The sequence below is a fragment of the Pristiophorus japonicus genome, chromosome 11, assembly GCF_044704955.1.
Source record: "Pristiophorus japonicus isolate sPriJap1 chromosome 11, sPriJap1.hap1, whole genome shotgun sequence".
Lineage (NCBI taxonomy): Eukaryota > Metazoa > Chordata > Chondrichthyes > Pristiophoridae > Pristiophorus > Pristiophorus japonicus.
In genome coordinates, this window is record NC_091987.1 from 31319535 (window position 1) to 31334200 (window position 14666).

The following is a 14666-nucleotide window of genomic DNA, read 5'->3' on the forward strand; positions in this document are numbered from 1 at the left end:
TGGGACTGAGCTGCCCTGCCATCCCTCTAGTCAGACTTGTAACTATCAAGTAAAACTAAACTCTAAACCTTAGCAAAACACACCCAGCCACTTCTCAGCAAATAGTTGATTTAATTAATTAGTTTTCTTCAAATAATAAATAATATCTATTTAATTGCAGCTCATAACTTACACCAATGCCCAAGGTATTAAAAAAAAGAAAGAAAAATATCTCCCAGGAGATCACATGGCTCCGGTTGGGGTGGAGTGTAGAACGTTTTCAGTATAAGGGGTGTTGCAGTTGTGTGAGATGGACCGGTTGGGCTGGGTGCTCTTTGCCTTTCCGTCATTGTTCATCGGTTTATATGTAACCTTTCGGGCTGCTGATCAAGGGCCACGTGGCTCTTTGTCGGCCGGCACGGGCACGATGGGCCGAAATGGCCTCCTTCTGAGCTGTAAATATCTATGTTTCTATGTTTCAACCAATCAATCACTTACCTGCTTGGCTGTGACATCACACTTCAACTTCGATTCTTTTTACTTTTTGTCCCTTACTGTTGTCGCTGCTGCAGCTGGCTCCTCCCGATCTCTAGCTCCTCCGACTGCCGCCGCCCTTCAGTAGTCCAGCAACAGCCCGACATAGTCATATTCTTAGAATCATAACTTTCAGCCAATGTCCAGCCAGCTCCTGCATCACCATCACCTTGGTTTGTCTTGTTCCTCCGGCAGTACAAACTCACCAGGGGTGGCAGCACAATGGTATACAGTCGGGAGGGAATGGTCCTGAGAGTCCTCAACATTGACTCCGGACCCCATGAAGTCTCATAAAGTCAGGTCAAGCATGGGCAAGGAAACCTCCTGTTGATTATCATCGACTGCCCTTCCTCAGCTCTTCCATGTTGAACACCACTTGAAAAAAGCACTGAGGGTAGCAAGGTCACAGAATGTAGTGTGGGTGGGGGACTTCAATGTCCATCACCAATACTGGCTGGATAGTACCACTACTAACGAGCTGGCCGAATCCTGAAGGACATAGTTGCAAGACTGGGCCTGTGGTAGGTGGTGAGAGAACCAACACGAAGGGAAAAACCTACTTGATCTCATCCGCAGCAATCTATCTGTCGCAGATGCATCTGTCCATGACAGCTTTGGTAGCAGTGACCACCGCACAGTCATTGTGGAGACGAAATCCTGTCTTCACATGGGGGACATTTTCCAATGTGTTGTGTGACACTACTACTGTGCTAAATGGGATAGATTCAGAACAGATCTAGCAGCTCAAAACTGTGGACCATCAGCAGCAGCAGAATTGTATTCCACCACAATCTGTAACCTCATGGCCCGAAATATCCCTCACTCTACCATTACCATTAAGCCAGGGGACCAACCCTGGTTCAGTGAGGAATGCAGAAGAGCATGCCAGGAGCAGCACCAAGTGAACCTAAAAAAAAGGTGCCAACCTGGGGAAGCTGTAACACATACATGCTAAACAGCAGAAGCAGCATGCTATAGACAGACCTAAGCAATCCCACAATCAACGGTTCAGATCAAAGCTCTGAAGTCCTGTCATCCAGTCGTGAATGGTGGTGGACAATTAAACAACTAATGGGAGGAGGAGGCTCCATGAATATCCCCATCCTCAATGATGGCGGAGCCCAGCATGCGAGTGAAAAAGACAAGGCTAAAGCGTTTGCAACCATCTTCAGCCAGAAGTGCCTGGTGGATGATCCATATCGACCACCTCCTGAGGTCCCCACCATCACAGGAGCCAGTCTTCAGCCAATCCGATTTACTCCACGTGATATCAAGAAACAGCTGAGTGCACTGAATACAGCAAAGGCTATAGGTCCTGACAACATCCGACTGTAGTGCTGAAGACTTGTGCTCCAGAACTAGCCACACCACTAGCCAAGCTGCCCCAGTACAGCTAAAACACTGACATCTACTCGACAATGTGGAAAATTGCCCAGGTGTGTCCTGTCCATGAAAAGCAGGATTAATCCAATCTGGCTAATTACCGCCCCGTCAGTCTACATTCAATCATCAGCAAAGTGATGGAAGGTGTCGGCGACAGTGCTATCAAGTGGCACTTACTCAGTAATAACCTGCTCAGCGATGCTCAGTTTGGATTCCGCCAGGACCACACGGCTCCAGACCTCTTTACAGCCTTGGTCCAAACATGGACAAAAAAGCTGAATTTCAGAGGTGAGGTAAGATTGACTGCCCTTGACATCAAGACAGCATTTGACCAAGTGTGGCATCAAGGAGCCCTTGTAAAATTGAAGTCAATGGGAATCAAGGGAAAACTCTCCACTGGCTGGAGTTGTACATAGCACAAAAGAAGATGGTTGTGGTGATTGAAGCTCAATCATCTCAGCCCCAGGACATCACTGCAGGAGTTCCTCAGGGCAGGAGGATGATGTGGCCCGTCTGTCAGAGCTGATCGAGCGTGGTCAATGCTTCGATGCTGGGGATGTTGGCCTGAGCGAGAACACTGACGTTGGTGCGCCTATCCTGCCAATGGAATTGCAGGATCTTGCGGAGGCAACATTGGTGCCTGCTGTACATAGTCCATGTCTCTGAAGCATAAAGGAGGGCGGGTATCACTACTGCTCTGTAGACCATCAGCTTGGTGCCGGATTTGAGGTTCCTGGTCTTCAAACACCCTCTTCCTCATGCGACCGAAGGCTGCACTGACACATTGAAGGCAGTGTTGAACTTCGTCGTCGATGTCTGCCCTTGTTGACAGTAGGCTCCTGAGGTTTGGAAAATGGTCCACGTTGTCCAAGGCCTCAGCATGGATCTTGATAATCGGGGGGCAGGTTGGTAGATGAGTGGTGAAGATCATGTTCATTGTGCCCGTTAGTGGGCGGAATCCGCATTATGACTCTGGGAGGAGCTCTTCAGCCACTGGGAGAAGGCGATTAAGGAAGATTCTTGGGATGACTTTCCCTGTGGCAGACAGCAGGGAAACTCCTCTGTAATTACCATAATTAGACTTGTCACCTTTCTTGAAGATGGTCATGATTACAGCGCCTCTGATATCCCCTAGCTTGTTATGCTCCTTCCAAATAAGAGAAATGAGTCAATAGATTCACGCCAATATTGCTTCTCAGCCATGCTTTAGTGCTTCGGCGTGGATTCCATCTGCTCCCGATACCATATTGTTCTTCACCTGACGGATGGCCTTTTCAACCTCATACCGGCTGGGGCTGCGCTGAGGTGGTGGCGGGTAGCATGCTGTGGGATGGAGTCGAGGACAATCGGGTCGAAGACAGAGTCTTGATTAAGTAGAGCTTTGAAGTGTTCCTTCCAGCGGGCACAGTCTGCCTCTCTGTCCTTGATGAGTACCCCTACGTTCTTGGCCCTTAGTGGGGTAGGACCTTGGGCCGTAGGTGGTCTTGAAGCGCTAAAGATTCCACACACGGCATGATTGTCGGTTTGTTGCTAGATCTCCTGTGCTTTTTCCACACACCATCTGTTCTTTAGGTCACAAGTTTTATGTTGGACCTTGGCCTTCGGATGTCTATAGAGTTGTTTCCTTGCTCTCCAGTTATGTTGCTGTATCCAGTTCAAGAATGCCTTGCAGTTGCGACTTATTTGCTCCTGGATCTCCTGGTCGTTCTCGTCGAACCAGTCTTGATGTTTCCTGGTGGAATGACCTTCACAGGTGTTGATTATGGAGGCCTTGAGGGCAGACCAGGCACTGTGGACACTCTGTGTTGTTAAGTATGGAGACTGAACACTGTGAGCTCAAAGTAAAGTGTGACCTCAGTCTTTAATTGCAGGTCTCCAGAATGCCTCTCCAACCTGTGAGGCCTCCTTAAATACCTGTGCTCCCAAGGGATTATGGGATTCCTTGGGACACCAGAGGATGAGCCGAGTGAATATAAGTTTACATATATAACAACACTCCCCCGCACCCCCCCCCCCAAATTTAATACTGTAACTATTTACAATGTGAGTCGATCTGGGGCCTTTCTTACCCTGGTTGATTGTCTTGGTGTGAAAGCTGGTATTGTTGAATCATTTGTTGGGGTCTCGCTGGGCTGCTGTACAGCTGGCCATGCTGGAGTGCCTGGTATGTTGGATCCTGCTGGGCTGTTGTGGATGATGGGTTCTGCTTCGTGGTCAACTGTGGTGCCGGTTGCCACTGGTGTGTATGTTGGGGTATCACAAAAGGCAGGGTCCAAAGTGGGTTGCTCAGGATAGTCCGTGAATCTGAGTTTGATTTGGTCCAAGTATTTCCGGTGAATGAGTTCATTTAAAAGTTTGATCCGAAACACCCTGCTCCCCTCTTTGGCCACAACAGTGCCGGGAAGCCACTTGGGACCTTCTCCATAATTCAATACAAATACAGAATCATTGTTTTCAATCTCACGTGACAGATTTGCGCTATCATGGTATGTACTTTGTTGAAGCCATCTGTTCATGTAGATCAGGGTGAACTATCGAGAGTCTTGTCTTAAGTGCTCTTTTCATGAGCAGTTCAGCAGGTGGGATCCCAGTGAGCGAGTGGGGTCTCGTGCGGTAGCTAAGCAGGACTCGGGATAGGCGAGTCTGCAGTGAGCCTTCAGTTACCCTCTTCAAGCCTTGCTTGATGGTTTGCACTGCTCTCTCTGCCTGACCATTGGACGCTGGCTTAAACGGGGCAGATGTGACATGTTTGATCCCATTACGGGTCATGAATTCTTTGAACTCAGCACTGGAAATACATGGCCCGTTGTTGCTCACCAGGACATCGGGTAGGCAATGTGTGGCAAACATGGCCCGCAGGCTTTCAGTAGTGGCAGCGGACATGCTAGCCAAGTTTATCTCACATTCAATCCACTTGGAGTATGCGTCTACAACCACAAGGAACATTTTACCCAAGAATGGGCCTGCATAGTCAACGTGTACCCTAGACCACGGTTTAGAGGGCCAAGACCATAAACTTAGCGGCACCTCCCTGGGTACTTTGCTTAATTGTGAGCACCTATTACATCTGTGAATGCAGGACTCTAAGTCCTCATTGATACTGGGCCACCACACGTGGGATCTAGCTAGTGCTTTCATCATTACGATGCCTGGGTGGGTACTGTGGGGATCATTGATGAAGGTGACTCTGCCCTTCTTGGGAACCACGACACGATTGCCCCACAGAAGGCAGTCTGCCTGTATAGACATTTCACCTTTGCGCCGCTGGAACGGCTTTATCTCTTCCTGCATTTCCACTGAGACACTGGACCAGCTCCCGTGAAGCACACAGCTTTTGACTAGAGATAATAAGGGGTCCTGGCTCATCCAGGTTTTGATCTGCCGGGCAGAGACGGGTCATTGCTCACTCTCAAATGCTTCCATAACCATGACTAAATCTGCGGGCTGTACCATTTCCACCCCCGTGGTGGGCAATAGCAGCCTACTGAGAGCATCGGCGCAGTTTTCTGTGCCTGACCTGTGGTGGATGGCATAGTTATATGCGGACAATGTGAGCGCCCATCTATGGATGCGGGCCGATGCATTGGTATTCATTCCTTTACTCTCGGAAAACAGGAATATAAGTGACTTATGGTCAGTTTCCAATTTGAATTTTAGCCCAAATAGGTATTGATGCATTTTCCTTACCCCATAGACACACGCTAACGCTTCCTTCTCAATCATGCTGTAGGCTCTCTCAGCCTTAGACAGACTCCTGGATGCATAAACAACTGGTTGCAGTTTCCCGAAATCATTAGCTTGTTGGAACACAGACCCGACGCTTTATGACGACGCATCACATGCTAGTACCAAACGCTTACATGGATCATACAACACAAGCAATTTATTTGAGCATAACAATTTTCTCGCTTTTACAAAGCATTTTCTTGGCTTTGGCTTTTGCCCCAAACCCATTCATCCCCTTTTCATAATAAGACATGCAGTGGTTCTAACAGCGTGCTGAGACCCAGTAAGAAGTTACCAAAGTAGTTCAGGAGTCCCAGAAACGACCGCAGCTCCGTCACATTCTGTGGCCTTGGTGCTTTCTCGATTGCCTTCGTCTTCACGTTGGTGGGCCTGATGCCGTCCGCTGCAATCCTCCTTCCCAAGAAATCCACTTCAGGCACCAGAAAAACGCACTTCAAGCATTTTAACCTGAGAACCACAAGGTTGAGTCGACTAAGAAGTTCCTCCAGGTTCTGCAGATGCTCGACTGTGTTCCGACCTGTGACCAAGATGTCGTCCTGGAAGACTACAGTGTGCAGGACCGACTTCAGTAAGCTTTCCATGTTTCTTTGGAATATTGCCGCCACTGGTCAAATTCCAAACGGGCATCTGTTATAAATCTGTTATATACATTGACGATTTGCATGAAGGAATTGAGTGTAATATCTCCAAGTTTGCAGATGACACTAAACTGGGTGGCGGTGTGAGTTGTGAGGGGTTGCTAAGAGGCTGCAGGGTGACTTGGACAGGTTAGGTGAGTGGGCAAATGCATGGCAGATGCAGTATAATGTGGATAAATGTGAGGTTATCCATTTTGCGGGCAAAAACACGAAGGCAGAATATTATCTGAATGGCGGCAGATTTGGTAAAGGGGAGGTGCAACGAGACCTGGGTATCATGGTTCATCAGTCACTGAAGGTTGGCATGCAGGTACAGCAGGCGGTGAAGAAGGCAAATGGTATGTTGGCCTTCATAGCTAGGGGATTTGAGTATAGGAGCAGGGAGGTCTTACTGCAGTTGTACAAGGCCTTAGTGAGGCCTCACCTGGAATATTATGTACAGTTTTGGTCTCCTAATCTGAGGAAGGACATTCTTGCTATTGAGGGAGTGCAGTGAAGGTTCACCAGACTAATTCCAGGGATGGCTGGACTGTCATATGAGTAGAGACTGGATGAACAGGGCCTTTATTCAATGGAGTTTAGAAGGATGAGAGGGGATCTCATAGAAATGTATAAGATTCTGATGGGACTGGACAGGTTAGATGCGGGAAGAATGTTCCCGATGTTGGGGAAGTCCAGAACCAAGGGTCTTAGGATAAGGGGTAGGCCATTTAGGACTGAGATGAGAAGAAACGTCTTCACTCAGAGAGTTGTTAACCTGTGGAATTCCCTACCGCAGAGAGTTGTTGATGCCAGTTCATTGGATATATTCAAGACGGAGTTAGATATGGCCCTTACGGCTAAGGGGATCAAGGTGGTATGGAGAGAAAGCAGGAAAGAGGTACTGAGGGAATGATCAGCCATGATCTTATTGAATGCTGGTGCAGGCTCGAAGGGCCGAATGGCCTACTTCTGCACCTATTTTCTATGTTTCTATGATTCTATAAAAAGACCTTTGTGCATGTTGATGCAGGTGAGGGCCTTCGATGATTCCTTCTGTTCCTGCGTCATGTTGGCTGAAGTCAGATTTGGCTTCGTGAACGTCTTTCCTCCCGCCAGCATTGCAAAGAGGTCGTCGGCCTTTGGTAGTGGGTGTTGGTGCTGCAGGGAGAAACGATTGATAGTTACTTTGTAATCACCACAGATTCTGATGGTGCCATCTCCCTTGAAGACTGGGGCAATAGGACTGGCCCACTCGCTGAACTCGATCAGGGAAATGATGCCCTCTCTTTGCAGCCGGTCTTGCTCAATCTCTACCCTTGCTCTCATCATGTATGGAACTGCTCTCGCCTTGTGATGGATGGGTCGCGCCCCTGAAATTAGGTGGATCTGCACTTTTGCTCCTTGGAATTTCCCGATGCCTGGTTCGAACAGCGAAGGAAATTTGTTTAAGACCTGTGCACATGAAGTGTCGTCAGCGGGCGATAGCAATTGGACGTCATCCCAGTTCCAGCGTATCTTTCTCAGCCAGCTCCTGCCGAGCAGCGTGGGACCATCGCCTGGTACCACCCAGAGTGGTAGCTTGTGCACCGCTCCATCGTAAGGGACTTTTACAGTTGCACTGACTATTACGGGAATCAGTTCTTTTGTGTAAGTTCTTAGTTTCGTGCGAACTGGAGTTAAGACAGGCCTTGAGGCCTTGTTGCACCACAATCTTTCAAAAGTCTTTTTGCCCATGATGGACTGGCTCATGCCCGTGTCCAGCTCCATTGACACCGGGAGTCCATTTAGTTCAACATTCAGCATTACTGGGGGGCAATGTGTGGTGAATGTGTGCACCCCATGTACCTCTGCCTGCTCGGTCTGAGGCTCTGGTTCGTCGTGATCCTCCGTGGATCTGTCCTCCTTTGCAACATGGGGTTTGCAGGTTTAACGGGATTTGCAGCTCGTCTGCACACTTGTTGGAGGTGTCCCATTGTTCCACAGCCCTTGCAAATGCACCCTTTGAATTGGCATGAATGGAACCGATGATCACCCACACAGCACCAACAAGGTGTTAATGGCCTTGCATTCATCACCCTTGATGGTGGACTCTGAGACATCTGCAGATGTGCAGCTGCAGGCATGTGTGACCTGCCCTGTATGTTGCGATTCAAAAACAACATCATTTTGTTCACAGTACTTGTAGCAGCACTGAGAGATTTGCTTAGTATTGTCACTGGTGGCAATGAACGCCTGGGCTATCGCTATGGCCTTACTCAAGGTTGGGGTCTCTACTGTCTAAAGTTCGCGAAGTATGGTTTCGTGGCCAATGCCAAGTACGAAAAAGTCTGAGCATGTGCTCCAAATGTCCTTCAAATTCACAATGGCCTGCAAGGCGTATTAGCTCGGCGACATAACTCGCCGCTTCCTGTCCTTCAGACCTTTTGTTGTGTAGAACCGGTACCTCGCCATCAGAACGCTTTCCTTCGGGTTCAACTGCTCTCGGACCAGTGTGCACAAATCATCGTATGATTTCTCCGTGGGTTTCGCTGGAGTGAGTAGATTCTTCATGAGGCCATACATTGGTGCCCCACAGACGGTGAGGAGGATCGCCCTTCGTTTGACAGCGTTCTCTTCCCCATCTAGCTCATTGGCCACTAAGTATTGGTCGAGTCGCTCCACAAAAGTTTCCCAATCATCTCCCTCCGAAAATTTCTCCAAGGTGCCCACTGTCCGCTGCATCTTTGGGTTCGCTATCTGTATCTCGTCACCAGTTGTTGTGTATGGAGAAAGAGTCAGACTAAACACTGTGAGCTCGAAGTAAAGTGTGACCTTAGTCTTTTATTGCAGGTCTCCAGAGTGCCTCTGCAACCTGTGAAGCCTCCTTAAATACCTGTGCTCCCAAGGAATTATGGGATTCCTTGGGACTCCAGGGGATGAGCCCTCTGGTGGCTGTACAGAGTAAATACAAGTTTACATATATAACATGTCTCCAGTTCACTGGAAGTCATCAAGTTGGTTGTGAGGTTCTTCACATTTAGCACCAGTAATTCCCTGGTGGTTTTTAGCAGGGTCTTTGTGTGCTCCAGCGTTGATATTCCTGTGGCAGCGTTTCTGTTGCCGCCGCTGTTTTGGGGCTACATTGATGGAAATGACAGAGCAGATTAGGCGGTGGTCAGTCCAGCAGTCGTCAGCTCCTGTCATGGCATGTGTGATGCGGACGTCGTTGCGGTCCCTCCCTCGGACGATGACGTACTCTAGCTGATGCCAGTGCCTGGAGCGAGGGTATTGCCATGAGGCCTTGTACTTGTCGCTCTGATGGAACAAGGTGTTGGTTATGACAAGACCACATTCTAAGCATTTTGTCAGGAAGAGGGTACCATTGGAGTTGGCTTTTTCTACACCCTGTCTGCAGGTCACAGGTCGGAACCCAGGAGCGAGGATGAGAGGAGCAGTGAGGTTGGGAACCAGGAGCGCGGTCGGGAACCAAGAGCGAAGGAGCGACGTCAGGAACCAGGACCGAAGAAACGAGGTCGGGAACCCGGAGCGAGGCCAGTTCCCAGGAGCGAGGTCGGGAGAAGCTACGAGATCAGGTCCCAGGAGCGAGATCGGAAGGAGCGGGGTCAGGAGGAGCAGCGAGGTCTGGAGCAGCAGCGAGGTCAGGAGGAGCAGCGAGATCTGGAGGAGAGGGGTCGAGGCACAGGAGAGAGGCCGGGAGGAGCAGGGCCCGGGAGAGGTACAGCGAGGATGGGACCCAGGAGCGAGGTCGAGCCTAGCAATACGGTCGAGGCCAGCTGTGAGGTCGAGGCCCAGAGAAGACACAGCACGGGCCAACAGCGAGGTTGGGAGGCCTGCACTGCGTCCTATGAAAGCCAGGGAGAGAGGACCTGTGGGAAGGAGGAAGGAGGACAGTAAGAATATGTGTGTGTGTGTTTCTACTAGGCCCATGCAGTGGAGCCTGGTCTCCAATCATCTTGAATTCCCTTGCCATTGGACCAAGACTTTGCTCTGCTAAGCTGGTGTGATAGCTGGCATGCAACAGCCACCCCACGTTAAAAGAAGTCATGCACAGGCATATTCCACCCTTCAAAATGAAGTTCAGGACCTGGATCGTCAGGACCCTCATGGACCACTCCAACAGCGACAGACAAAATACTGCACTGCTATCGTTGCCCAGGAACTCAGACGATTCGACACAGACATCACCAACCTTAGTGAGACCAAAGAACAAGGTGGTGGATACACCTTCTTCTGGAAAGGTAAACCAGAAGAAGAACGCTACCTCCATGGGGTAGCTTTGGCATAAAAAATGAACTAGTATGCTGTAGTATATGTAGGCACCTTTAGTAATGACTCCACGAGGCAGGGTCTGATACTTAAACTGTGTAGACCTGTCATCTTTTATTTGCAGCTCCTGAGTGCCGACAACAAGCTGTGTGTTCCTTTTTATACTGTGTTGCCTGCAGTGTGCAGGTAACCCTTAGGTCTCCAGCAGCAGCAGCCTCTGCTGTACAGATAAGGTGTGTACAGTGTAAGGGTACATTCAGTGTTGCATAACAGTGTTACAGACATCACACAGTAAACAGGCATGCATACACAACAACACTTCCCCTCTAAGCATTTTTCATATCCTTATTGTCATGCCCAGGGGAGGTGATCAGTGGTGGGCTATGGGAGGTTGTGGTGAGGGCTGTGTGGTTGCCAGGTGTGACCCCTGAGCTTGAGGCTGGCCTCGTACGTTTCCCCTCCCTCACACACAGACCATGTGGGTGTTACTGTTATGGGATCCCTCGGGGGGGGGGGGGGTAGTCACGGCAGCATTGGGTGGTGTAATGTGGATAGTTGTGGGCAGGGCCACAAGACTGACTGGGCTCCTTGTCCACTGTTGTTGTGGGATGGTGGGCAGGGCCACAAGACTGACTGGGCTCCTTGTCCACTGTTGTTGTGGGGTGGTGGGCAGGGCCACAAGACTGGGTGGGCTCCTTGTCCACCAATTGGGATGAGGGTCAGGTCATCCCAGGGTTTGCCAGGGAAGCTGGTGGGTATTGGCCTCATGCTCCTGGTGTTGGCCCTGGTGGCCAGGGGCTGTAGGGCTGGTCTGGTGCAGGTTGCCATTGGTGGTGGCTGGGCTGCCCATTGACCACTGTCCCTGTAGTGGGTCTGCTCCCACTGGCTGTATGTGTCCTGCAAGAGGCATCACATTCGTTCCAAAGGTCCAGGCTACATGGTCAGGTTGGACCTGGGGGTCTCCCACTGGGGGATTCCATTGGCTTCAGCATGGTTCCTGAAGGACCCAATGTCCTTTGGCAGTGTCCTACCGGTATACATGACACCTTGGCTCTGATCACACATAGTCGAGCCTGCATTATACATTCTAGCATTTGCATCACTTTTGGGTGTCCTGGTTTCAACAGACATGGTTACATTAGGCATTTCACATTCTTTATCATTATTGTTAAGCATAATAAACTTGTTTTTAACCTTACTGACACCTGCATTCATCTCATTAGTTACATTAGTTAAACCAGCATCACAATTCATGGTTACATTGCATACATTTTTATACTTGCACCCTTTAATTGAATCGTTAGCTTTAAAGTCAGTGTACTCAAATAGTTGAAACTTCTCCTTTAAATTTTTTTGGTTACCGGTCTCCTTTAAGGGAGCCTTCAAATCCGATTGGCCGCTCGATGTCACATGATGCTCCTCCATGTTCACTCGTGGCATGGCGGAGACCATTTTGATTGCAGGTTCTGCTGCTTGTGGTGCTGCAGCCACTTTTTGGTCTTGCTGCAGGTAGGCTGTGGTACTCTTTTCTTCCACAGATTCAATCCTGGATGTTGGGAATCCATTTCTTTCGTTGATGTTCACCTTTTGGAGTGCTGCCCTCGCCCGGAAAGTGGAGTTTGGATCCTCGGTCTCGATTTTGCCGGGGTGCTGTGGGCAGTTGAGCTGGACAGTGGAATCTCCAGATGCTGCGAAGGATCCATGCTCGAGGTCAATTGCCAGAGTCCGGAGGTTTGGGAGCAGCTTCGCTTGGACAGGATGCCGTTGTGGTCGATTGGCGGGATTCATCCAAAGTTCTTCAAAGGTCGCTTGGCTCATCACAGACCGGCTCACCCCTGTGTCACTCTGCATAGAAACTGGGACCCCGTCTACATCTGCTTTCATCGCCCACCGAGAACTTTCGGTGGAGCAGGCATGAGTTCCATACTCTTCTCCCAGGGTTGAGCAACTTCACCTTCCTCTGTGTCAGAGCCCCGATGATCAGCCAACTCATCAGAGACGCAGTGAGTAAAGCTTTTTCTGCACATACTTTGAAGGTGCCTTTTCTCTTTGCATGCAGTCTTTGTAGTGGCACTGGTGGGCCCTGTGGTTTCCTCCACAGCGCCAGCACGGGGCTAGCCGGTTTGCCCAATGTGGCGGACTCAGGGTTGCGGGACTCGGGGCAGCATTTCTGCCATTAGAAGAATCAATGCGGTGCACTGCTCTCATCAGTTTACAGTCCCTAGGTGCTTCATTTAGGTGGTCGCCAAAGTCGCACGGTGCAGCCAGTCTCTTTAAGTTTTCCAATCTTTCTACAAAAGCATCCCAATCTTCCCCATCGATAAATTGCTGAAAGTTGCTGAGATTCGACATGCTGAGCGTGTGGTTCGTAACCTCGTATTCCCGTTGCCAGTTGTAGTATATGTAGGCACCTTTAGTAATTACTCCACGAGGCAGAGTATGATACTTAAACTGTGCAGACCTGCAGTCCTTTATTTGCAGCTCCTGAGTGCTGACAACAAGCTGTGTGTTCCTTTTTATACTGGGTTATCTGCAGTGTGCAGGTAACCCTTAGGTCTCCAGCAGAAGCACCCTTTGGTGTACAGGCAAGGTGTGTACAGTGTAAGGGTACATTTAGTGTTGCATAACAGTGTTACAGACATCACACAGTAAACAGGCATGCATACACAACATATGCCATCTTAGAGACTCCACTTGCAGGATAAACGAACGCCTCATGACCCTTCGGCTCACCCTAGCTCGGAACCAGTGCGCTATGGTCATCAGTGCGTATGCCCCAACACTGGAAGTACAGACGAGACCAAAGAGGAATTCTACGCCAGCCTTGAACAATCCCTGACCCGAGTCCCAATGGGCGACAAGCTAATCCTCCTTGGCGACTTTAACACCAGAGTTGGAAAGGACACAGACCTCTGGGGAGCCACCTAAATTACTGTGGCAACAAGAGCAGGCCAGAGGCTGGGTGTTCTGTGCCGAATGTCTCATCTCCTGACTCCCCAAAGCCTTTCCACTATCTCCAAGGCACAAGTCAGGGGTGCGATGGAATATTCTCTACTTGCCTGGATGAATGTGGCTCCAACAACATTCAAGAACATTGGAACAACATTGGATCTGGACTAGAGGCGTCAGAGGTTGAACAATTTCCCGCATGTCCTGTAGATTAACTCCACTCCAGCAGGGAGCTTGTTAAAGGTGAGATGAAGCATTGCAGCGAGGAAGGTTGAGAAGAGCGTTGGTATGATGACACAGCCTTGCATGACCCCGGCCTGCACTTGTATTGGGTCAGTGGTGGATCCTTTGGTAAGAATCACGGCTTGCATGTCATCGTGAAGCAGGCAGAGGATGGTGGCAAATTTTTGAGGACAGCTGAATTTGAAAAGGACATTCTATAGTCCCTCATGGTTGACAAGGTCAAAGGCCTTTGTGAGGTCAAAGGAAGCCATGTACAGAGGTTGATGCAGCTCCCTACATTTTTCTTGGATTTGTCATGCAGTGAATATCATGTAAGACAGTAACAAGGGTAATACAATAATCAAGGGGGACTTTAACTTTTATATAGACTGGGCAAACCAAATTTGCAGAAATAGTGCAGAGGAAGAGTTCATGGAATGCATTCAAGATAGTTTTCTAGATCAGTTTGTCGAGGAACCTACGAGGCAATTGATTATTTTAGGTCTAGTACTGTGCAATGTGAAAGGGTTAATTAATAACCTTATAGTAAAGGAGCATCTGGGGAGCAGTGATCATAATACGATATAATTTTATGTTGGGTTTGAGAATGATTTAGTTAAATCCAAAACTAGGATCCTAAACCTGAACAAAACAAACTATGTAGGTATGAGAGGCAAGTTGGCTAAGGTAGCTTTGGAAACTAGATTAGATGATATGACAGTAGAAAAGTAATGGCAAACTTAAAGAAAGAATTCATAATTCGCAACAAATATACATTCCCTTAATGAATAAAAACATCACGATAAAAATGGTCCAACCGTGGGTAACAAGACGTTAAAGATAGTATTAGATTAAAGGAAGAGGCTTATAATGTTGCCAAAAAGAGTAGTAAGCCTGAGGATTGGGAGGATTTTAGAATTCAGTAAGGGAGTACCAAGAAATTGATAAAGAAAGGGACAATAGAAT